Source organism: Cygnus olor, chromosome 8, assembly GCF_009769625.2.
Source record: "Cygnus olor isolate bCygOlo1 chromosome 8, bCygOlo1.pri.v2, whole genome shotgun sequence".
Taxonomy (NCBI): Eukaryota; Metazoa; Chordata; class Aves; order Anseriformes; family Anatidae; genus Cygnus; species Cygnus olor.
Window position 1 is genome coordinate 15167514 of NC_049176.1, and position 24342 is coordinate 15191855.

Genomic DNA, 24342 nt, shown 5'->3' on the forward strand with positions numbered 1-24342 from the left:
GTCTCATGACTGGTCCCCCGGGCTTTAACTGGGAGCTTAAACACCAGCTGAACCAGAACTGTAGGAAAATGCTTGACTGTGTTCTTTAAACCATCTCTGGACTATAAGCTAGAGATATTTTTGACATCTGTGTTTGGCATAACCACTAAAATGTGGGCTTTCCCATTAATGTGAAGTAAACACTTAATCAAATATTAGGTTTTTCTCCCTCAAGGTCACTCCTTAAGTTTGGATACTGTCCTGAAGGATACAAGGATTTTGATCCGTATCGGTGCTTTGTATCAGGGAAGGAATACATCTGAGCATGATCCCCCATCTCTCAACTCCGTGCACTAACCCTCAGCTGCGCCATGCTCTGAGATGTCTCCAACCTGCTGCACTGGAAAGCATCAGCAGTGCACACTACGGCATGGCCAGAGACATGGTGGCACGACACCTGCTCTGGAAATGGATTCCAGCTCCTTACTGCCTAAGACGGAAACTAAGTATTTTCTCATATTTTGTAGTCAGCTTTCATCTGCTTGAACTTCTAGATACAAGTGGGAGATACCTCCTTCTCTGGCTGCTACACAAGTCTTTCCTCATGTCTTCCAGCCCAAGCCAGTCAATGGGCTTCACTCAGTTAACCCATAGATCCTAAACATCCAGAACAGCTCCAGCTCTACTGCCATGGCTGTCCATGTCCAATCTGCACAGAGTCACTCAGGTTGCCACACACCTGCATACCATTCAAGTGTCTTCAAACAGAGCCACTTCCAACTACTCCTGAAGTGACGTGTGCCTGTAGAGCCAGTGCTGTGCCACACTATATCCAGCCCCGGGTACTGTCAGGAAGATGCATCAAGGAAGCAAGCGGAGCTCACGTGGAAGGCCTGCGAAGTGCGCTCGGCAGCTCGTCAGGGATATCTCTGAAGGCAATGGTCAGGGCTCGCTCCATAGACATCGTTTTTCCCCTCGATCACTAAGTGTTATAAACTGAAGTACACTGAAGCCCAAACAGATTGGTTGCAGCACTTCCTACGTTGGCTATTTTAGGCCAGTGGGCAAAGTCTACTCAAAATATCATGCAAATACAAGAGGGACACCTTATGGTAACTCTGCTAAATAAAATTAATTCATGTCAAGGTGAAATTAAGTACATGACCTTAGTGAAGCAACGGGATTGGAAATTTTTCCTTTTTGTCTACTTAAACAAAAAGTAGACCATGAATAGCACCTGCTGCCAAGAGCCAAAAATGGTATTTTTCCAGTGCAGATTAACTAGCTGTGCAATAGGAGATTAAATTATGTGGCCCAAGTATTTTGATGTCTCTTTTGTTACATATCCCTGCTATAGGAGGGCAAGAGAATGCCCAAAGGTGGTCGTAAAGGGACAAGAAATAGATTTTGGAAGACAACAGCAGCCTACGAGCACTTCCCATCGTACATTCAAAACTGCCCCCTTAACAGGAGGAAAAAGCAAGCATACCAGTTTCAGGTTCACATTTTCTCTCCGAAGGCCTTAGGCTGAGTGACGCTCCGCAACCAGAGCGGAGCTGACCCTGCGACCAACCCGCACAGCAAGAACCGGGTCGCACCGAGGCGCAGGAGGCCCAGTCCTGCCAGCACCTCCCCGGGCACGAGAGCCTGGCCCCGACGGGCACAGCGCGGTCCCGTCAAAGCGGCGACGGCGGCCCCCCGGTGCGCGCCCCGAGCCGCCAGCAGGACGCCTCGGTGCGCTTCGTCCTGTACCTGACACAAAACCAGAGCTGCTGTCGCAGACATTTTGTGACATTTCTCCCTAAGAGACATATTGTTTTACTTCCCTATACGTTTCAAAACGGATTGCTTCATGCACTGGCACAAGCCAGGGCGTTCGCCGCGATCTTTGCCGAAGTGGGTGCCCGCGCCCCACCTCCGCCCGAGCCCCTGCTCCTGTCCGAGCCCCAGCCCGAGCCCCTGCCGCGCCCGGCGCCGGCCAGCACCTCACGCTGCCGGCACCTAACGCCATCCCCGCCTCACGCCATCCCCCTCCCCTCCCGCCCGGCCCCGCTCCTCCCGCGCGGGCCGCCCTGCGAGCGCTGCCCGCCGGGGCCGCCCCTTCGTCCCCGATCGCCGCCTGCGGCCGCTCCCCTCAGCACCCCCCGGCCGCCCGCGGCCCCGCGCTGCCGCCGCGCACCCCCCGCCCGGCCCGGCCCGGCCCCGCGGCGGTCGGCCGGGGGCTTACAGCTGCGCGCGGTCCCGCGGTCTCGGCTGCCCGGCTCGGCTCGGCTCGGCCCGGCCCGGTTGCCCGCGGCGGGCATGCGGCACTTTTCAGCCGGGCGGCGGGGGAGGCGCCAGCCGTCAGCTGACCGCCGCCTCCAAAAGGAGGCGTCCGGCGCCGGCCGCGGTAGTTATGGGGGGAAAAGGCGCCCTTTTGGCACCGCCGTCCCGCTGCGACCGCTGGAAAGGCGGGCGGGGAGGCAGCGGGGAGGCTGCCCGCAGGGGAGCGCGGCCGGGCGGGGCCGCGGGCAGCCGTGAGGGGGCGCCGGGCTGAGGCCGTGGGGAGAGGGCAGCGACGGTGACAGTGTCCATAAATAAAAGCAAATTTAAAAGCAAAATAGATTTCTGTTACTAACAGCGGCTAAATGGAAACTCGCGGCCTGTGGGTGCTCATGGTGGCACACGCGGGCACTGTGCTCCCCTCACATCCCTGGTCGTGGTGCCCAGCGCAGTGGGACGCCCAGGGGCCGCTCGGACCCACAGGTAACCACATGGCTGCTCTTCGTTCCACACGACGTCCACCACAATCTCTCAGATCAACCAGCGGCCAAGCTATGCTTCCTCTCCCTTCCATCTGGCCGAATCAGATTAAAAGACATCACAGTGGGAGGCTGCCAGAATGGGAGCATGCCCACATTTTCAGTGCAGATACTGAGCTGGGTAGCGCAGGGAACAGGCAGCTAGGATCCCAAAGCTCTGTGCTACCAGCCTGCAGTAGCAGTCGGGGACACATGCTTATGGCTGCACCACCAGGCCCCCCCGCCTGTCGAACCTGTGTGGCCACGCACCTGGGCTTGCTGTCTGTCTCTGTGTCTTGGCCCTCACCGAAATCCTCCTGCTCTGAGAGAAGGAAGTCTCTGGAGTGGAGAGTTGGAGTTTCAAGTTACTGCTTTACCAGTCTAAAGCTTACGAAGACAAAGCATCTGAGCTCACACACACACGGAAGTCATTCCTATTGCTGTCTCTCATCATCAGACTACTGCTCCTCCACACGCTTCAGCATTATTAAAATTTTTAGTCTGAAACACACCCCCATCGTGCCTTATTCAAACTACATCACTGGCTCCTCATCTGGTGCACATGAAGTTAAAATTTGTACATTTTGGGTATGCACAATGGTCTTTGCTGGAGGAAGGGCAAGCAGGAAGTAGGAGATTCAGGGAAGCAAATGGTTGGTTTTGGTTACTTTTAATGGCAACACACTTGTTTTTATTAATTCTATCACTTTTGTGAAGATGACTTTAAATTTCCCTTCCACATTTGTTCTGTTTTTCTTTAATGGTTTTTAAATTGATGTATTTTGAAGCATACTAGGGTATATTTATAAACTGAAGTGTTATATTATTTGCTGCATTATTGCCATCAAAAAAATAATAATAATCCCGCTTGGGATGTGGATTCCAAAGTGAGTCAATGGGAAAACTTGACAGGCATCAGCCTCAGCTGCTGCTCTCCCTTAACAAGCTCTCTCAACATAACAGATGTCAAATAAGCTAGTCCTTCTTTAGGCACCAAAAAACAAGTTTGAATTTTTCTTTGATGTTGATGTCAAGCTCTTTCCAGTTTTAAGCTTTATGATGGAATTTACTGGAATTTGCTGAGGCTTTGCACATACTTAACTAAATAGCCACTTGGTCACTCACATGGCCATAAAAAAAAAAGGCAAAGAAGAAAAATGCCTTAGATTATTCAAAGCACAGAAAACCAAGGGGTAGGCTCCCACAAGTGAGAGGTAAATATTCACATTCACATTCTGTTAACAAGGCTCCTAAATGTGTAGTAAGTTGGTAGCCACAATTAGAGGAAAGCGAGCCACTCCTTGGTACAAAGCAACGCAAGCCAGAAACCTCATTTTCTCCATAATCTTACTGGTCTCCTGCTATGATGCACTGCAAGAGCTGAGCAACTCTGACCATTCCTTTTAACCTTGTTTTCTGTCTCACCTTGTAAGGAAAAAAGGCATTACGGTAGGAAAGTGCTGTCCTGTAAGTGCTGTCACAAAGAAGGGTAAGTTTATGTTTAGAAAGCAAACCTAGGGCTGCCAGCTCAGAAAGCACTTATTTGATGTGGACAGCCTCTTCACCCATTTCCTCATCGTGCCTATTTGAGGGAACGCTAGCAAGAAAAAGGCAGCAAAACCACTATGGTGTCATTATTCGAGTCCTTTTGACTTCCACGTCAACTACCCTCTGAAGATCACTGTCAACTCATCCTTTGGTATGAAAGGACACTTCAAGATGTGTCAGTAGAGCTCAGTAACGGTCTTAACATGTGTGGAAATTAGGACAGCGTGCATGTGATTCCTCTTAGCAAGGCATTTACTTTCTTCCCTTTGCCTGGTTGGCAAGGCTGAGGGTATGAGCAGCTTTCCTGTTATCTAAATGCCCAAATTTTCTGATTCTGAATTGCTGAAGACACGTACCACACACTGCAGAGCGACAGAAATGCAGGGTTTCCAGAAGGTGTGCATGTCTCAGAGGTGACCATAAGCACCCATCACCCCAGATACGTGTCCTGCTTCACTCACACACAAACTGCGGTGAAGCCATATGTTGCTCGCAGGCTTGATTACCCATCCCTGAGCTGTGCCAAGGAAGAGTTGTCTGCAAACAGACTCAATCTCCAACTCTCCTTCCTGGCATTTTAAATTTATGTAAAACACTACTGCCGGGGTATGTCTCTGGATATATTCTTTCCTTTTTTTTTTTTTTTTCCTTTTGTTTTCTACACATATCAAATGCAAACACACGCACATATCAAATGCAAACACACACACACACATGCACACAAAAACAACAAATAGGGGAACTGCAGTATTTCCATCAAAAATCCCTGCTTTAGTTCTGAGTAGCAAAACTGATTTTTCACTGCCCACGAAAGCAACGCAGACTCTTGATAAGGAGCTGACTAATGAGGGGAGAAAAAATTCATCTTTGCTCTTTTTGACGCACACAGAAAAAATGAAAAGCTTTCATTTACATTATGACGTTCCTGTTATTTCTTATGATATTATGAAAGTTATTTTTGGTCTTCATCCTATTTCTTCAAGAAAATTAGGGGTAGGATTTCGTGATTTTTTTTTCCTGTGACCAAACCAACTGAACAGATGCCTTCCCCGATCCCTTGCTCTACCCCCCACATTGCAGCCAATTACTCACCCCACTGTGTCCATGTAATCTGTTGGTGGGTGCCTCGTCAACCAATGTCTGAATGACCTGAGTTAGGAAACCTCCTTCCACTCTCTTTTATGTGAAAGGCTTTTTGCTTATGTTTCATTTCAGACCATCAACCCACTAACAACTACCTGTGCTGCCGTTGGTTCCACAATACCCCGCAGGGTGAGGATGTCACCGCGTTCCTGTCTCGGGCAGGAGGTGTTTCGGCCAAAGCCCTCCCAAAGCCGAGAGCCACCCCCTTAGCTCCTTTCCGCGACGGTGGCAGATCAGTCCTTGGCATGGTCCGCAGTGGAAACAAGCCATGAGCTGCGGTGAGGCAATTAGAGGCTGTGGAAAATGGCATTGTGAAGTATGAAGCAGACAAAGGGCTTTTCTGAAGCAGACTTGTAAGGGAAGCTATGACAAATTACAGAGGCCATTTTAGTGTGCTGCTCTCGAGCGTCAAGGCTCAGACAAAACTTTAGGCAAAACCACTGAGAGCAAGACTGGACATATCAGGACAAACAATCAACGAAGGAAACAAAAAGTGATATTTTGTCAGATGCTTAACACAAACATGGAATTTTCTTTTAGTCACAAACAGCTCACAGTGCATTGGGGAAAAAAATAAAAAAATCACTCTGATAAGGTTCACAAACTCCAGTTATTCAACAGAGGATCACCTCCTGTTCCACCTCCCTGAGGCCTCCATGAGGAGCATAACCTGAGACATTTGCTCTTGCCAAGATAAAGTATCTCTCTTTCTGTGGTAAAAATAATTTCATCCATTGTATATAACACCATAGGAAAAAAAAAAAAATAGCTTTTGCTTTTAAGATGGCCTCTAGTGAAAAATAACCATGTGCTTATCAGCTGCATAATCTGAAGTGGGTCCCTGGCTAATGCTGGACTCTCAGCTATCAGCAGCCATCCAAGTGCCTCTTATCGTTGATATTTGGCAGAATAAACGCACTCCGATTTTCCAGTTTGCTCCTCTGAGGCAATTTATCAGACTCATCAGCACAGGGGAAAACTGAAATTTCTTCTACGCGCATTTCTCTCTGCACTCACTCACTCACATCCGCACACAACCGCTTCCCCCCATCAATTAAAAAATAACTAATTGCTCTGGAGGACTTTCCACTGTGAATGAGGAAAAATTGCACTCACAGTGAATTCTGCTCAGGTGTCCAGTTCTTTGGCAGACCCCTTCTTTCTGTCCTTCCTCCCACCTACATGGTGGTTGTCTCGGGTTGTGGCCAAGTCACCCATGGCAGTTATGGAAACAAACATGAAGAGCTAAAATAACAGCAGGCCTGAAACACAATGCTGTGATCCTGAAATATCTTCTGAGAGCTTGAAGTGCAGCATGTTGTGTGAAACCTTCATATTAAGGAAGAAGTTAGTCTCCATAATTGTCTGCTATTATATCTGTAACGTCTGACCTCATAAAATGATAGGATCGTAGGGTAACTCAGGCTGGACAGGGATCTCAGGAGGTTTCTGGTCCAGCCTCCTGCTCAAAGCCAGGGTAGCTCTGGCTGCAGGCCAGGTTTCCCAGGGCTTGGGCCAGTCAGGACTTGAAAACCTCCAAGGATGGAGACAGCACAAGCTCTCTGGGAAAGCTGTGCTGCTGCCAGACTGTCCTCATGGGGGAAATGTTCCTCTGTAAATCCACTCCATACCTCTGTGTACCTCTTGCTAGGTTAACAGTTGGACTTGATGATCTTAGAGGTCTTGTCCAACCTAAATGATCCTATGACTCTCCTGCTTCAACTCATACCCATCATCTCAGGTCCTCCTGCCCTGCACCACCACTGGGCAGGAGCTGCCTCCATCTTCTCGATCCCCTCCCGGCACGCACAACTACTTCACGTGCAGTCCTGAGCTGGCAAGCACCCAGGTCTGTCACAACGGCACAAATCACTTGGATTTCCCCCAAATTAGTACAAACTGAAGGGCTGGCTGAGTGCCCCCATGGATTTCCCGCAAATTAGTACAAACTGAAGGGCTGGCTGAGCACCCCCGACAGCCACTTTGTGAACAACTACATCAATTTAAGTAACGTCACAGCAGTCAGCATTTCAAGGAAGTTTTACAGTATTTAGAACTCCTATATGGTATTAACAGCTTCTTTGCCACATGCTTGACAGAAAAATCACGTGACTTCCCAACGAAGAATAATTATACACTAAGGCTGGTCTTATTTATAATAGGGCCACATAAGACCATTCACTTTTAAAAGAGATGAATACAGAACCGAATATGGAATTAAAGTATACCCTGGAGTACTATTTATATTACAGAAGTCAGCAAAGCTGCCTCAATATGAACAAAAATCAGTCATTAAAAAAATAATAAACAAACAAACAAACAAATAAATAAAAAGCAGTAGGCAAAAAAAAAATCATTTGGTCAACATTTGACATCTGAGTGGTACAGAGTTCATTATTCTGAAGAACTGCTGTTCTGACCATAATTCCACACCTTCCTGCCTGTCTGCATCTTGTCTCTATCCGTGACGACCAGTAGATGCCCAAAGAGAATAGGGAGGAATAGAAAGGCCACAATGTGCTCCTCTCTCTGGCAGCAACGCACAGACTGGGGACTTCCTGCCCCGGGGGTAGCACCAGGACCACGATTTTTAACTAGCTGTCTTTGGACGTAACTTTTGTCATCTCTGCTGTATCTTATTGAAGGAATACCCACAATTTCTGTACCTCCCTGTGGCTAGAAGTTCCACAATTTTAGTCAACAAAAATTTACTTCCTTTTGTTTGTCTACAGGTTGGTCATTTTACTGGATGCAGATGACATTTCGTGTTGCAAGTAAGTAATAGCGAGTAATTTCCTGTGGACCTTTTCCAAATCGCTGATCACTTACAGACTTCTGTCACTCAACTCTTTTCCAGGCTGGAGAGTCCTTGTTTATTTAGTTGTTTGGGGGGGGGGGCATGCAATTCACCGCCCTTTCATTTACGTTTTCTGTCTTGTATATTCTTCGTAAGATGGGTGTCTAACGTGATATGTGTCATCCAAAACATGGGCTAGCGCTGAGTTCGTACGGTAACAATGGTTTTGCTTGTTTTCTAATTCTTTCCTATTTTTGACTTCTTACATTCCTTTTGCTTACTGCTGAGCTAGCCACAGGAATGACCAGCTCTCCTTCCTAAACAAGAATGCCAGCTTTGGATCTATGGCTGTGTGTATGCGCTGTAGTTGCAACTACGTGGAATAATTCTGCTAGCTGCAAAGATGGCTCTTCCATTATTCAACCTTTTATTTTCCTGTTCATTTATGAATATATCAAATAGCACAGCTTCCAGCGAGAGATTCCACAGGTTATTGCTCTGTTATAAAAACTGAACTTATTATTGCTCTCAGTTATGAAAACTGAACACTTATTCCTACCTTCCACCCCCCCCCCCGGCCTTTTAACCATTTTAACCTTTTATTAATTCTTGAGAGGGCTCTGGATATTTTAACTTCATTTTCAAAAATCCTAGTTTACTAGATTGGATCACCTTCATCTAATGAATGGTTGACATCTTCAAAGCAGATTTCTGAGGCGTGACTTACTCCGGAAGAAAAATGTTGTTACTGCATTTTATAGCCATAATTTAATATTGCCTGGTAAGGAGTAAGAACACACTGATCTGGAAGTCTTAGCTCTGCGCTACAACCATCTTTGAAAAAAAATCAGTAGTATACCAGCTACTAGCCTCACAGTGACATTGAATCAAATGATAAGCTGCACACAACAAAATTTTTCTACTTGAGCTACTCCTAAATTTGTGTTAGCAGCCTGTCCCCAAATTCTTTTGCTAAGACCTTCCCTCTAACCCCATCCCTTGAAGAATAGCTCCACTGTAGGAATCTCATTGACTTCTACTGTATGAAGGACAGATGCATTGAATTTATTAGGTTTCCTACAATTTGCTGTTATCCTTGAGTGCTCCTATCACACCTTACACTCATTGAAAGGAATAGAAAAAGAAAGTGTAAGCAGAGAACTACATAAAATACCTTTCTGTTTGAAATTTAAACTAAAATATAAGTAACTAAGGAAGACTTTGATCTGAAAAAAAAACTGTATTAAAACAGAAATCACAAGAACTTAAGTTAACGCCACTACTAAACATTAGAGTGGTTCAAAATATTCAAAGCAGAATACCCAGGAACTTGGAAGGCAACATCAGTGAAAAGTACAGCAACACACACTGGGGCTGTACTCTGATCATCACAGCACTAACAAGAACGTGAATATAGTGCATTCAGGGACTTCATCGTGTCTGCCCTTTACAGGCATGTTCTCTCCAGCAAACCTTTCTTCATGGAAGTTGTCCAAATAAAGTAAATGGTGCTATTCACAGGAATAGGTATTTGAAGGACTCACTGCTTATTCTGTTTTTGCAAATGTTTTACATGCATAGGGACCTATGGAAAACTCTTGCACAACATCAAAAAAAAAAAAAACAGATTTTTTAGAAATAAGTTTTTGACATTGACATTATGGAGAAGCTCAAACTCTGTTCTGGATTGTGTAGTCCTGGAGAGGGCTAGGGCTTCAGTCAAGCAAACAAAGTTTCAGCAAAAAACTCACACGAGTATCACCGGAAAACTGAAAGGTACCCATAACATAGTCTGTGAGAGACACTTTTCAGGAGATAAAATATTTCTGTTAAAAAGCTCATTGTACTGTTTGGACAACCTTGTTTGCCCTTTTGGAAAGTACTGCATAACAACCATTCTTTTAACACACTCTTATTTACATCATGGGTCACTGGTTTTCTGCCCACTTCATTCAGTTTCTTCAAAAGTAACACTCCAGTTAAAGGGTAACCTGCACATTTCCTCTTCTAAATGAGTGCCTTTCTGTTATAATGTTTTGGGGATTTTTTTGATTGTTTTTGTGATCGCAAAGATTTTCATTGTATTGTTTACAACAAAATATCCACTACTGTAAAACAGCACTGTAAGCAAATCTCCAACATTTCAATTTTGCATAAATTTTCCTTTTGAAGTTTGTTTGTTGTTTTTTAAGTCTGTCCTCTTGTGGTTAAAATGTCTGTTTCAATTAAACATTTAAAACACACCAGAAATGTCTTTCTCATTCAGATTAACACAATTCTGTCTGTAGTGCTGTTGCTCTAAAATAACTGCTCAGGCAGTTAAGCAAATGACAATGCATGGCGATAAGAAGGGTAAACATTTTTTCAGCTGCATCCCTTTAATGAACATTTGACCTTCAGCTTTCTCTGCTGCATCTGTTACTTAAATGAGACTTTGGAAATTTCAAAAAAATTGAGAAAAAAAATCCAAAAAATTTGAAAACCGGATTTCCAGTTTGTCTTGTACGCCTGAAGAATATTTTGTTTTGTTTTTCACAATGTCCATTACTCTTCTGCTTCTAGAGAGCAGAGAGTTTTCCAGGGAATGCTCACCAACCGGGAATTTAGGTGTGACAGACCAATGTGAAGAACTCTTTGAGACTTTTCTTTGCAGGTTATTGAAGGTTATTCTGACAATAAATTCTGTTTTAATCTCTTCGGGTTATTTTGGCTTCCTTCTCCTGAATATTGCTTCTTTGTTCTCGTGTCCATAAACACAGTTAGACCTAAACCTGCATCAAAGACCATATAAGAAACTACACTAGGCAGAGAAACAGCTTCATTTGTATATGTTCTCAGATTCAGTAAAGTTCCTGGATATCTTTACAGAGTCTTTGAGGCTATCAGGAAACATTATTCCACAATGTCCTAAATCTACTATATTATTATGACAAAAGCAACACACATGAAATACTCTCTAACCACAAAAAACACTTTGTAAAACAAGCTAAACTCAACTAGGAATTTGTTGTACCAGCAAAAGTTATGGACTCATTGTCCTTTAGCCATTATGAGGAAACGAAGACAGTTTAGTGTACTGAGGCTGAACTTGAATTTGCAAAATATTTCTACAATAGCTGAACTTCAATGTACAAATAATATCAGGTGCCAAGTATCTAATAATCAAATATCAGTCGCCTATTGAATAGTCTCTCAACCAGCAATTTTGAAAGTTTGGAAAGAATTAAGATCAAATTTCCCACACTTAACAATGAACAATTTCTACATCTGTGGAATGAGAAAACTACATTTTTGTTCCTGCTTTTTTGTTTTGCAGCATAAGGAATAGATCATCTAGAAGTTAAAGTTATCACCCTGTGGTCTCAAATGTTTTCTGTAATATAAAAATAAAATTTAAAAAATAAATTGAGTCAGCTGTTCCTCAGAGATTATAGATGTACACATCTCTCACAGATAAACCATGAAATCGTTTATGTTACAAATGGATACAGGCATTCAAGAATAACAGTAAACCTGAATACTTCCTACTATCTGAAAGCTGAGTTCTTGAGTTGCTGTTACTTATTAAAATGATCCTTAGTGGATTGCTACTTATGAAATTGCTCCATGAGTTTGAGTATCTCTATTGTTACAAATACTTCCGTTATTTATTTCTAAAGTAAAGTATTCTAATGATGAAAGACATCTGCTCCCAGAAATAGCTGGAAAGCTTTAAGACCAAACAAACTTTACCACCACCGCCCCACACAGCAGCAATCTGTAACTTTCCTCCAAATAACAAACTGACAGTCAGCTTTGCAAGTAGAAGCCAAGAAATTAAAATAAAACCCAGAAACAGCTGACGTGACCAACAGAGATCGACATGGAAATGCTGACAAACACACGACGCAATCAGAAATATTTTTTTACTTTTCTGCAGACAAACCTGGGCAACACAATACAGCAAGAAAAAAATGCATTTCATGTCTCAGAACCTGGGGCTTAGAAATACCTCTTGGTTTGCTTTCCTTGCACAACTTTGAGTTACAAACACTCCAGGTAATTTTCCTACACCTGCCCTCATTCTCTTACACTGTCAGTTACCTTTCATCGTAGAGAGACTCTCAAAAGCCAGAACCTTGATGGTGGAGGCTATGTCAGCCTGCGGGCAGTCTGCCCCACAATGTGCTTTGTGCCACTGGTTCAGCCCTACACAGATTGAAGTTGCCTGGGATCAGATTTGTGCTTGGTTCATCCAAGTGCTGTCATTTCTGTTCTTTTAATTATTGCCTATCTTCTCGCTACTTGAACTGTTAGCCTTCCGCCAAGCCTATGGCCCGGTGTGACCGACCTCAGAAAGTGCAGCCAGCCATAGGCCCCAGATGGCAGAGCTGGGACCGAGGAGGCACGGGGGAGCGCCAAGGGGTGCCAGTGCCGGGCCGACCACCCATAGCCATCAGTATGGGCATGGAGACGCTCGCCTCTCCTCCATGCGCCCTGCTCCAGCTCCCCCGGCACGGGCTGCAGGCCGCATGAGGTGCAGCGAGCCCTTCTGCCCTCCGCACCCTGTTCTGCAGCTGGAAAGAGCTGCACTTGGCCCAGGGGCATCCGGCGCAGCCAAAATTAATGAAGGATTAATGTCTCGGCGCTGGGTGATTCCTAAATAAACATGGCTTGTGCCCTATGCTTTGCATTCTGATCTCTCAGTGTATTGAACTGTACCCTCCAAGAACCAGGTAGTTTTTGTCACATAAGGAAATTGTGGAGGTCTCCACCAGAAGATGCTGTAGAGGTCCGAATACCAAGTGAAATCAGAAGTTAGAGCAATGCATGAAGGATACGTCCACATGCGGCCATTATATGCAGTGCCACAGCCACCATCTCTGTGGCCTCAGCATGTTCTCAGACATTGCTTCGTGAATGCTGGAACAAGTATTTGACTCTCCTTATATTCTTTCCTGAGGCGTGCACCAGAGAGGCAGCAGAAAACGCAGGTGTGACCATCTCATCGCATACAGTGACTGTCTGCCCTTCATCAGACCAGGCTCCTCACTTGCTATTTCCCTTCTGTTACACTGGAAATCAGACTCCCTCATCGCCACAGCAGAGAACCAAAAATCAAGACTCCAGAAGACCAGAAACACAGCTTTCTTGCCTGGAAAAGTACAGGCTGCAGCCTACCCCCCAACCCACCCCCCTCCCATTTCAGTAAATACAGCCACAATGCAGTGATGCAGTGGAGAATAGTGTTGCAATATTTGAAACACCCCTTAGCTTCATGTTTCATCTACTTGCCCCTTATAGTCTTGCTATCTATTGGGAAATAATTGACACTAATCTGCCAAATAAAACAAACTTTATACTGGAATTAGTAAAGGATGTTAATATTACTTTACAGAGAATATCCCCTTTCATTAATGTCTAAGCGGGTGAAACAGCTTAGTCCTCAGTGAATGTGCTTCTTTACAGTCCTGGATATTCCCAAATTAAGTTATCTTAAGGGAGATAGCCCTATACTTACCATCAGCACAACAGGGCTTACTCCTCCTGAAAAGCTGCCAAGTAAAGCAGCTAAAGGACAAATAATTACAGGTTGATGTATAAAAAATGTTTTTGTTGATATGGGACACTGAGATGTTTCTTCGAGACAAGCCAGCCCGTTACTGACAGGAGGACACAGTCTTGTGTCAGGGTACTGGGAGGGGGAGTCAACTGAGTGAGACACATGAGATGAACAGTAGACAGACAATTTCTACTGTCATGAAGATTCATTGAAGAATGATTTGGGCAACATGGAAATCAAGCATGCAAGTTATTAGAAATAGAAGCATAAACTAAAATAGACCAAACCAGTACTTTTGCATGAGATGTTTGCAGAATTTGTCTTTTTATTGTTCTACTGTTCATTTGGTGTAGCACTGCACAGCAGCACTTTTGAGGATAGCACAAGGGAAAACACTGTACAGAAACCGGGTACCTCAGCTATGGCTGTGCTCTTCACTTTGGTGCTTACAGACCCTGACCTTTCTTCTTTTGTTCTGCTCTTTTTTTTTTCTTTTTTTTTTTAACTACATAAGTAACATAATTCATTACCAGCCTTCAGCAAGCAGTCAATACACAAATCTTACCAAGCAGAACTCTTTTTGCTAAACAGCAGACTGCACTCAACAGCAACTTCAGCACAGTTTACATCAGTATTCCCTCTAATTTGATGCCAAGAACAAAGAGCTTGTTCCAGCATTATCCTTATCAGAATAAAACTCTGTTTCCTGGCCGGCTATCTCTTCTCTCCCTTCTCATGAGGCAGGACTACATCTAATTCAATGAATGGAAAAATCTTTCCTGCTGCCATTACCCGTACAGAAATATCTTTCTGTGTGTCCCAACCAAGCTTCCTGCATATAAAATTGTGCAAAAGCTACATAAAAACGTGCAATAAATACTCCAGCTAGCTCTGGTTCTGACTATGACTCGTTGATGCATTTTTATTCCATTGTGCACGTATTTGGAAGAGTGGAACTTTAATACCACATGAAAGGGCACATGGGCTTTAAGGACTTCTGTTTGGGTCCAGTTTTAAACAAGCGGAAGTATGAGGTGATGGAAGCTTCTCTAATCAGGACATCACTTAAGCCCTGTTGAAGTCCCATTGACGTCAAAGAAATCTAAGCATATGCTTTACTTTAATTGCACACTTAAAGGCTGGTCTGAAACGGGTCATAGACGGCCACTACATTCATTAAAAATCCTATGGGGTCTTGCATTTCCCTCAGGGGAATTAATTCTTGTGTTCACACATTAGCTTTTTCAAGGAAAAACTTTTATCACTCTGTATGTGTAAACCATCCTGAGCCTAACCAGGAGAAATTTCTAAAGCTTGAATAATAATTCTCAGACATGACATTAAAATACTACTTTTCTTATAATAAACATCACTATGGTTAATTATTAATTTGCTATGTCTTTGGTGTTAAGCTTTGCCTAAGGCTGCAAACTGCTCTTTCAGGCCATTAATTGTTTCAAATAACCTATTTCCTAGGTATATTTCCTTAGAATTTATTTTAATAGTACCAACAGGTAAAGGTCACCAAACAAATCTGTCTGCCGTAAGCTTTTCCTCTAATTCTTCATCTTTCCAGTTTTGTTCTCAAACTTTTGATTTCTTTTCTGTTGGCCCATTAGGAATATAACACATTGCTAAAGAACATACCCAGAAGATTATCACTTTGGAACTGACTACATGGTTAGTTGGTGTCACTGCAGACAACAACCATTTCTTGCTCTGACTACTTTGGACCGGTATGCATCCCCCTCTGGTCTCTCAACACCAGAGCTCCCCACTGGCTCCTTGCTACCAATCACTTGAAAAAAAGTCAATTAACGTGTGTGCTCCTAACTAAAAAACCACTGTCATTCCTATGGAATGTATGTTCTAAGCTGGACTGAATGAATACTCAGTCTCTGAGATCAAACATTCAGATACGCTGGATCTGGAAAGGCTCTCATGGATCAAGCCACCGCTGCTGGAGGTTGTCCCCAGAATTTAGTTCCAGCGCAGAAACAGGAAGATTGGCCAAGCATGGTTAGGAAGAGGAGAGAACAAGACATTTCTCTTCTTCTCCCTCTCCTGACTCTTGTTTGTGCCTGCTTTGCTTCTTGCTACTAGGCCACCTCCTCCCCATTCCTCGTACTTCATTCAGCACTCTCATGATTGTTTCCACCACCTCCCTGAGAGAACGTGATGGCCTGCAAGATGTCATTGTCAAAGGATCCCCTTCCTTTATCCAGATGAGATGTTTCCTCCATTACTTTGCCTGCTATTTTTAAAGACACCTGAAACTCTTCTCTCATCCTCCTGTATATACCCTTCCAATGTCTGTAGATAGTTAGCTGTGCAGAGAGTTGTCACTTAGCCAAGTTATGCAGTGTATTTACCTATTTTAATATCCTCTCATAACCCAAACGTTCCAGCCACTTATCTTTTTTTATTTCTTGGTCCCCTCTGAACTTCTTCCAGCTGCCTTCTGCTCAGAAGGGAATGCCACGATCTGGGTGTGATTGCAATAACTGTGTCCCACTCTGGTATGTGATGGGATCAATCTCAAAAACATACTGGGGTTGATCTGGGCATTTGAGACTAACGTGTTGTGAATCGTTATACCAGAATGGTATAATTCTTTCACTATTTCTATCTTTCACTTTCTATCTTTTTCAGACAATTTCCTTTTGGCTGCACATTTTTGCAGTTCCTGTATTTTTGTCCCAATTTCTTATGCTACTGGTTACCCTATGTTTACTTCTGTGCCTTCCTGTCATCACAACTCCCTGCCATTTAGTGTCATTTCAGGTTTCTCCATACACAGACATGTTGGTAACACTTCATCCATTGCAAGCTTAAAACCAGCAGTAGAAGTAACACATAATGAAGTTATTACTGTATTTTTTAAGTTTATGATATCTTTTGTATTGGCACAAATTTAAGAGAGTACAGTATCACCTTGTTGATGTGACCACTAGTAATTAGTTTCTTAGTTTAAAAATAATCAAAATCTTCATCAAAACATTACAATTTTTTTTTGCAAATATCTGAAATTTGATTAGCATTCACTTCCGATAATCAACTTACTCATTAATAACTAACTGGATACTTACTTTTGTAAGTAAATCATTATCATTTCTTATCTTGGATTTACTGTACATCAGCCCTTTATCAGTCCACGGGAAATTTCAAGTACTTTTGTACTTGAAATTGCAGGATTTCATTTGTATTCTTCTTGACAATGTTTTACTTAAGCTTTGTTTTATGATGTGCCACCATCTCTTCACCCAGTAGCTTTACAAAGCTCCCTTAAGAAGGAATGTTAGAATTTTGGAGGGGCAGAGAGGGAAGGGGGTGCTCTGCAATAACATGCAGATTACTCTTCCTGGGTCTAAAGTGGCATTTTTCAACTGGAGCTTGAACCACAACATCTGAAGTTTTTAAAGTTTTATGCACATCTTGGATCCAGATACTTTTGCCCTAAACTTTTTTTTTCTTCAATTTTTATCCTTCAGCATTCAACATCCAGATGTTTAACCTCTTCTAAGAACTGAGTAATAACTCAAAGATCTCTGAAGCTCCAGGTTGTTACAGGTAAAACAGCACAGTTTATAAATCCAGGTTAACTAACAGTCCTTGCTTTTCTTCTCTGAAAACACCAGTTGCCAAAGTGAACCAATTCTTGCTGACATGCTTACTGAAATTTAGGAAAATCTTGAGTAGAAATAACCAACTCCTACTCTCCACACAGCATTCTTATTTCCCACTGGGAATAACTGTTATCAGTAGATTTATAAGATTTACATATACAAAGTAATCATCTTAATCAACCTTTAATCATCTGCTAGATGGGTATAGTGAGTCAAAGTGCTTAGTTGCCCAGCAGACATGGGGGGTCATTAGCAAGGAAAGATTAGGTAGAAAAAACAAAGTGTTCCTTTGCTAATTATTACATGGAAATGACATTTCCAGTTTAAATTTAGCACAGTGGTAAAAGGGCTACAGAATTAGAGGAATCTCAAGGAGGACACCTCTGCGTTTGCAATGTGTCTAAATACGGAACTGTTTGTTCCAGCCAAGCACACTGCTTCTCTTCGATGCCAACCTTTGATGCCAGAACAGCTCTGTATGTTTTTTACTGGAGTTATGCAATGCCTTTGATTATGCTACCCAGTGCACATGCATATAGTATTGAACTTCCTTCCCAAAATAAAGAAATATCTGTGCCGTTTTCTCAGACGTAGATTCAAGTAATTGGATAGAAATGCAGGAGGAAAGGATGTGAAGTAAGGCCAGAGAACCAATCTGCCATTGTTAATTTTACCTTTTTTGAGTGCAACAAGCCTCTGGTACAAAAGAGACTGCAGCAGGCATCCATGGTGACACTCTGAAACTACCAGCACCACACAAAGCCTCTTCATCCATGTGAATCACTTGTATTAGCTTGAAGTAATTTACATCAACACTGAGATGGCTCCAAGTTCCAAAAATCATTAATTTAAAGACATTTTATCCACAGCCAGACCTTTCATAAATCACATACTCTAGATTCCTGACCCAGATTGAAAGGTCTAGAGTTTCGAACACACCAAGTTGTGTTTCACACTGGGCTCTCAGAAAATCCTCTGAGGACGTGTTGATGTGGCTGGCTGTGCCACATACATGTGCACACAGATACTCTGTATTGATGTAAGTACATCTGCCCAGTATGGTAGAATCCAATAACACCCACAAAAAGCAACGCAAACAATCTCCATCATTGCATGTAATATCAACACCAAGAAAGATAAAAAGAAACCAAAAGAGAAATCCTTACCAGCTGAGGTTTTCTCCATACAACTGCATCCACTCAGATTTAGCAGACTGCTGCTAATGAAGCTGGAGGATTCAGATCACCGCTCTCCATCAGACGTTCATCACTCTCTGGCAGCCAGACGCTCGCTGTGTAATAAGAGGTCCCTATGTTCAGCTGATTCATCATTCTGTGAGTCTTCGTTGATTCTGGATTTAATTTTCACCTTGCTAATGTTCACCAAATACTGCAAATCTGGTGCAAAACTGGGTTTATTCATTCGCTCTTCCCCCAGATGATCTATTTGCTGGCATATGACTTGGCATCTCATAGCTTCCTAGCCATGGAGCTGCTCAGCCACTCCTCTGGGTTTGCCTGAAGGATTGCTGAAATCCAATCTTTCAGACAGTGACAGGCATGTACATGAGACATGAATGTCACTGCGCTGCAATTATACAAGGGACAAAAGGTACTGCTAAAACACCTGCTGGAAGTGAGACAGATCCAAGGACAGATGGATAGATACCATTGTCAGGAGCCTGGAAGGAAATATGCTGGCTATGAGCCAGAACTGGAAAAACCGAGATCATATTCAGTCAGCAACATGTCAGGCAGTGGGGAGCACACGGGCAAGCAAACAGAGTCATCCTGGAAGAAGGGAGGTCATGCGCATTGGTGTCTGGAAAACCATCGAGCTGGGCTAAGCACAGATACACCTAAATGAACACTAGCATACATTCATATGTTGAGAACTCACTTTATTCTGGAAAACATTTTCAAATTCTTCCTACGGCTTCAAATATTCAAACAGAATGTGGGAGCTCCGCAGTGTCTTGCATGGGGGACCTGCTTTAGTATCCACCCTCGACTATGTACAGAATGTTTCTCCTTAGATGAATTACTTTCAATTTCATACACCAGGTTTTACCAAATAATGCGAAATCCTTTTGCAACTTTACATTCAGCTTTCAATCCAGAGTATTCGAGATACCTGCAGCCTTTGGCTCTTCACCGTTTTAGGTCCATTCTGTTGTTCATGAGTACTTAAGCATGGAGCTCTCGGTAAATTCAACTGATAGTTGTTGCGTGCATGCCCACTGCCCTTTCACACTGACATTTTTAGGGAGTTTGTTTGTGAGTTCCTCAGTATCAACCAGTGTATGACAAAAATATATACATTTGCTCAAAGCTAACAAGGTCAAAAAAGTCTCTATAGTTAAGCTTGGTACTTGAGAGGAATGTTGAAGTCTGCTTCCTTTCAAGTACACTACAAAATTGGTACTACTAAACTTAAGTACATGTAGATAAAGATAACAGCCCATAAAGAGAACTGGAAAACAGCTCCCATTATAGTGGTGGTGGTAAGCTACGGTCCCTTGCTGATGCTCTTCCCCATCAGGATCTCACCTAGGTAGTGCAGAGCAGGGATTCACCACCCAGACTTTGTGAAGAGCTCTCTTCTTCTTAGCAAGAGCCATCTAGTATCCAAACAACCTCATAGACCAACAAACCTCCATCGTCCTTCTAAGCTGTAAGAGATAAGACTGGATTAACTCACACTGAGGCTGTCCTTGTTGGTTGTTTGCACTTTACTCTCAGGTGATTTTCCCTCTCAAAGCTGGAGCAAGGTTAACTGTGCTTGCAGGCCTAACACATCCAAGTGTGGCAAATGTCTGTTGCTCCTAAGCTCAGCTGTCATTATGAAGAGCTTCAGCCTCCTCTTGGATTTCAAGCGTGCAAAAATAGATGGCAAGAGGCATTGGGTGTGAGCTACAGGCTCAGGGCAGCTATCCCCGTTGTTGACCCAAGGGAGCAGCTCAGCACCTACTCCTGACATGAGGTGCTCTGCCCTGACCTTGTGTGCCACCTAGTGCTGCTGTTAGAAAACAAATACCCCATATTGGGCAGCAGGCTGAGTCATGAAATCACCCCCATACCTGTCAAAGGTAGATATGTGTGTATAAAGCTGTATATCAGGCATAGTATTCATCTACATTTTAGTTTAAGCTACCTGAGTACTTCCTAAATATTTTTGTCCAAACACGACTATGTTTGCAGATCCCTTCTCGGTACGCATGAGAAGGATTTGAAAATGTATCTTAACTGAAAATGTATAAAGAGCATAAATCATGTTGATGTTCAGCCTTTGCAATCCTAAACCTTCAGTCCTTCTTGTTACAGAGATTTGCAATTTATGCCACCAGAGACTCCCTCTGGCACTGCAGTGCAGATGTGTTACCTGTTGTAGGAACTGAGATGGGTGCCTCTGCCCAGCAGACAGGACACAGGTGACAAGTCCTGTTCTTCTACTGTTCCACTCAGGAATTTGGCACAGAAGTCTGAACAATTCTCCCCAGGTTACACATGCAGCTTATGGCAAAGACCTAATTTCAATTTCAAAGTCACTCATCTTCTTCCAGCCCTGTAAGAACTAGTTCATTTAACCAAGTTGTTACATTTCTTCAAGGATATCTTTGATAAAGTTTAACACGATAACCCAGTGCCTTGCCAAAAGAAGGCAAGCATGGAAATTTGAGATAAAGAAGAAATAAGCTAAAAAAAAAAATCTTCACTTCCCATTATTATGCTTTTTTAAATAACCCCCCTTACTTTTTCCATGGTTTGTTAGAATAAGTGCGATGCTTGGTCACAAACAACAGAAGCATTGAGACTGTGATGAGATCAAGATCTGAGAACATTCATAGGACCCATATGTTCTTATGCTGTCTGTATAGCCGGTAGCAATGATTTTGCTCCTAAGAACACACATCTCTGTAAGTAACTCTCTCTAATCCTAAATGCAGAACATAAATGTCTACAATTGATTTACGGAAATGGATAGATGGATCTTCACCTTCCTCTAAACTGAATGGTCACAACTTGGAACAGCAGCAGAAGCATCACAAAAACCTGTACCATAACACATACACCTGCATAATGTTTTTTCTAGGTTTTGTGTTAGTAGCTCCCACTTAACAATCTCCCACTTATTTTTTTCTCTATTTCAAAGCTTTTTCAGCAGGATCTCACTTGCATTAACTCCTATGTTTCTTACCCTTACAGAGATTTGTGGCTCCTTAGAGCAACACCAGTCAAAGTCAGTATTAATTAATCAATCAGCAAAGCCGTGTTAAATGCATGGACTTTATAAATTGTACACACCATCACAATGGCAAATTAATCACTGTCCACTTTTCCTCATCACAATCCTGTGCATAAAGCCTGGCAACAAGGTCATACCACTCTCAATGCAGATATTCACAAGGTATTTTTAAATCAAAGTACTTCACAAGATCAACCTCATTTTGTGCCTAGCTTTCTCATTTTTAAGCCGTCGTGAGACACTACAATGAGAACTACTATTTCACAGAAGCTTTTTGAAAGGCATTTAAAGATTTGGTGAAGTAAAGAAAATAATAAATGTCACTGAATAATTAGTACATAAAACATTTCTTTCTTTCAAATTTGAAGTCTTATAAAGCACCAGTCACCAAAATAAGGTGTGAAAAACTGCTGCTGTCCTTGGAAAACAAAGTGTATAAGAAATAGCATCACAGTAACAATAGATCAAAGCTCGATGTAAGATCTTACAGACAGGGAAGGTCATTTTGTTCTAAAGTAAAGCCGATGTCATTTGCTCACATTCACACCCTTATGCCCACAGCATCACAAGCACTAGGATGTGTGTGACCAGCTTTCATGCACCAAGAAACGCGTCTCTAGGTCGTGTGGCTGGATTTCCTTGAATGACACAGAGCACAAGAGACACTGGCTACTGACTCTTCACTGTAGGTCCTCTGTTCATCTGCTGCAGACGGGTTTCTGGCTGTGCCTTCAGTACCTTCGGGAGCTGACAACGGTTAGCCCCTGTCCTGCCAAACACCTGTGAGTCTGTATGATTTGCTCAAACACTTCTCTCTCAATCTGGCTGCCTGAAAAGCTACACAGATGTGTTGGGCTCTTGACCTGTTAGTCTAGGTGTCACCATTCTTAAACTCAAGCAGATATGGAGAGAAGCACACGCAGAAATATGCTTGGCTAGACCCAACAGCACATACCACGCCTGTACGGTGGATCCCCAGATACCCAAACCTCATCCTTTGTCAAGTATCATCACCATCTGAAAAAGTAAATATGCCAAAGGAAAGCCTTATTTATTATTTTTATTTACCAATTAATTTATTATTTATTACATCTAAAATGAGTATGAAAAATGTAAAAAGCTATCTTATTTAAAATTTCACTGCACTGGTTCCTAGAGTGAAACCAGGGCGGACTGTGTCAACCTGCATGTAGTTTGATCCTACTCTAATCAGCCCTCTGTAACTATATTCCCTAGCAAGCAGATCAGCAATCTCTGTGGGGGCTATCAGCTAATCTTTGGGTCCCCTCCTAGAAATGATAATTTATTTGATATTATTTTTCTGTTACTTTTTTTTTTTTTACAATTTATTTTAATTTTCTATGCTTAGATATACCGTATTCAGCTTTCTGTATATTTACCTAGTTGAATTAGGAAAATATATATAAAAAAAACAACTAGAAACCCAGCAAGGAAAATATTGGGTTCAGAACCTGAGGGAAGAGACAAAAGCAGGCATATGTGTACATTGCCATTCGTGACTTATTGTGCTACCTGTACGCTCTCATGAATTTCAGCAAAAGGGGATCTGAATCATATATGTGTACACACCCAACCAAGAGCAACTTGCTGTGCATTTTCAGTTGGGAAATATTTTCAAAACCAACATTTTTCCTTTTCGAAAAGGAAGTGGGAAGACGACAGAAGAAGAACCTGCAAAATGATGATCTCGTTCAGTCTTGCTAAGCTTTCACCCACATTCTCTGGGTGAAACACCAATGAATTGGCCATACCCTTTATTTATTATAACAAATTTCTGAATTTATTTATAATAAATTTCTTATTATAATAAGTTTCTGAACTGAAGGCATTATCCCAGCCACACAGGAATAACCTGGTGCTTCAGAGCTTGCAGCTCACCATAATCCCCAAGCTTTTCAAGAGGTGGGGTTTTTGACAACCTCTACGAACTGGGAAGTTCTTGTAACTGGAGAAGGCAAACAACCATCTCACCCAACTCCCATACCATGTCACGTCATAGAGACAAAAGGAGGTGTGAATTCAGAGAACAAGAAAGGTGGCTATCACTACCACAAAATTTCTGTGATTACTTTGGGATGCATTCCCTGTGTGATTTGCGCATCCAGTCAAATCTGCAATCTAATTTGCATAATGATACTTTGTTCAGTAACTGAACAGAACATTTATTGCTGTTTAGTGTCATTTACCTTGTTAATTATTATCTTTTATTTTTGAGGTTAGCAAAATTCTGTGGTGCTTTTTTTTTTTAGAGGTTTTCCCTTTGCCCGCTGCGCCAAGCACGCACACTAACTCTCAAAACAGGCATTTTCAGTTTTTCTTCTCACTGGAAAAAGATGAGAGCAAAAACTAGAAGAAGGAAGAAAAGGAGATTTTGGTTTTGTACAGAAGTCAACAAAATGATGCCTCGTTCCCAAATTAGCAGGGACAGAGAGTTATTTTAGAAATTGTTTTAGATATTTCAGTTATTTTACACATTTAATTCAGCAAATAAATCAGCCCTTGGCCAATGAAATCCATCAACTGAACTGGGCACAAATTAACATCAAACACATTGGCAGTTCTTATTCCATGACTTTTGTCAGCCTGAGAGGAGCTTCAAACCCTCCCTACAAGACATAATGAAATGTTTTCGGGGGGTCCTTATGGAAATCGATGCAAACA

At 42.7% G+C, this 24342-nt stretch overlaps 1 protein-coding gene across 8 annotated transcripts in view; it reads right to left on the bottom strand.

Moving 5' to 3' along the window:
• Nucleotides 1-24342, bottom strand: part of PLA2G4A (phospholipase A2 group IVA) — a 117473-nt gene that overhangs the window by 80322 nt on the left and 12809 nt on the right. For 2 of the 8 annotated variants that reach the window (XM_040564746.1, XM_040564743.1), the window contains exon 2: nucleotides 18582-18706. The exons of 3 other annotated variants lie outside the window; for them this stretch is intronic. The gene's annotated coding sequence lies outside the window, so the exon portion shown is untranslated. Of the gene's footprint in view, nucleotides 1-2206; nucleotides 2466-5399; nucleotides 5663-18581; nucleotides 18707-24342 lie in introns of those variants that run through there. 3 more of the 8 variants (XM_040564745.1, XM_040564739.1, XM_040564740.1) reach the window with 3 other exon arrangements.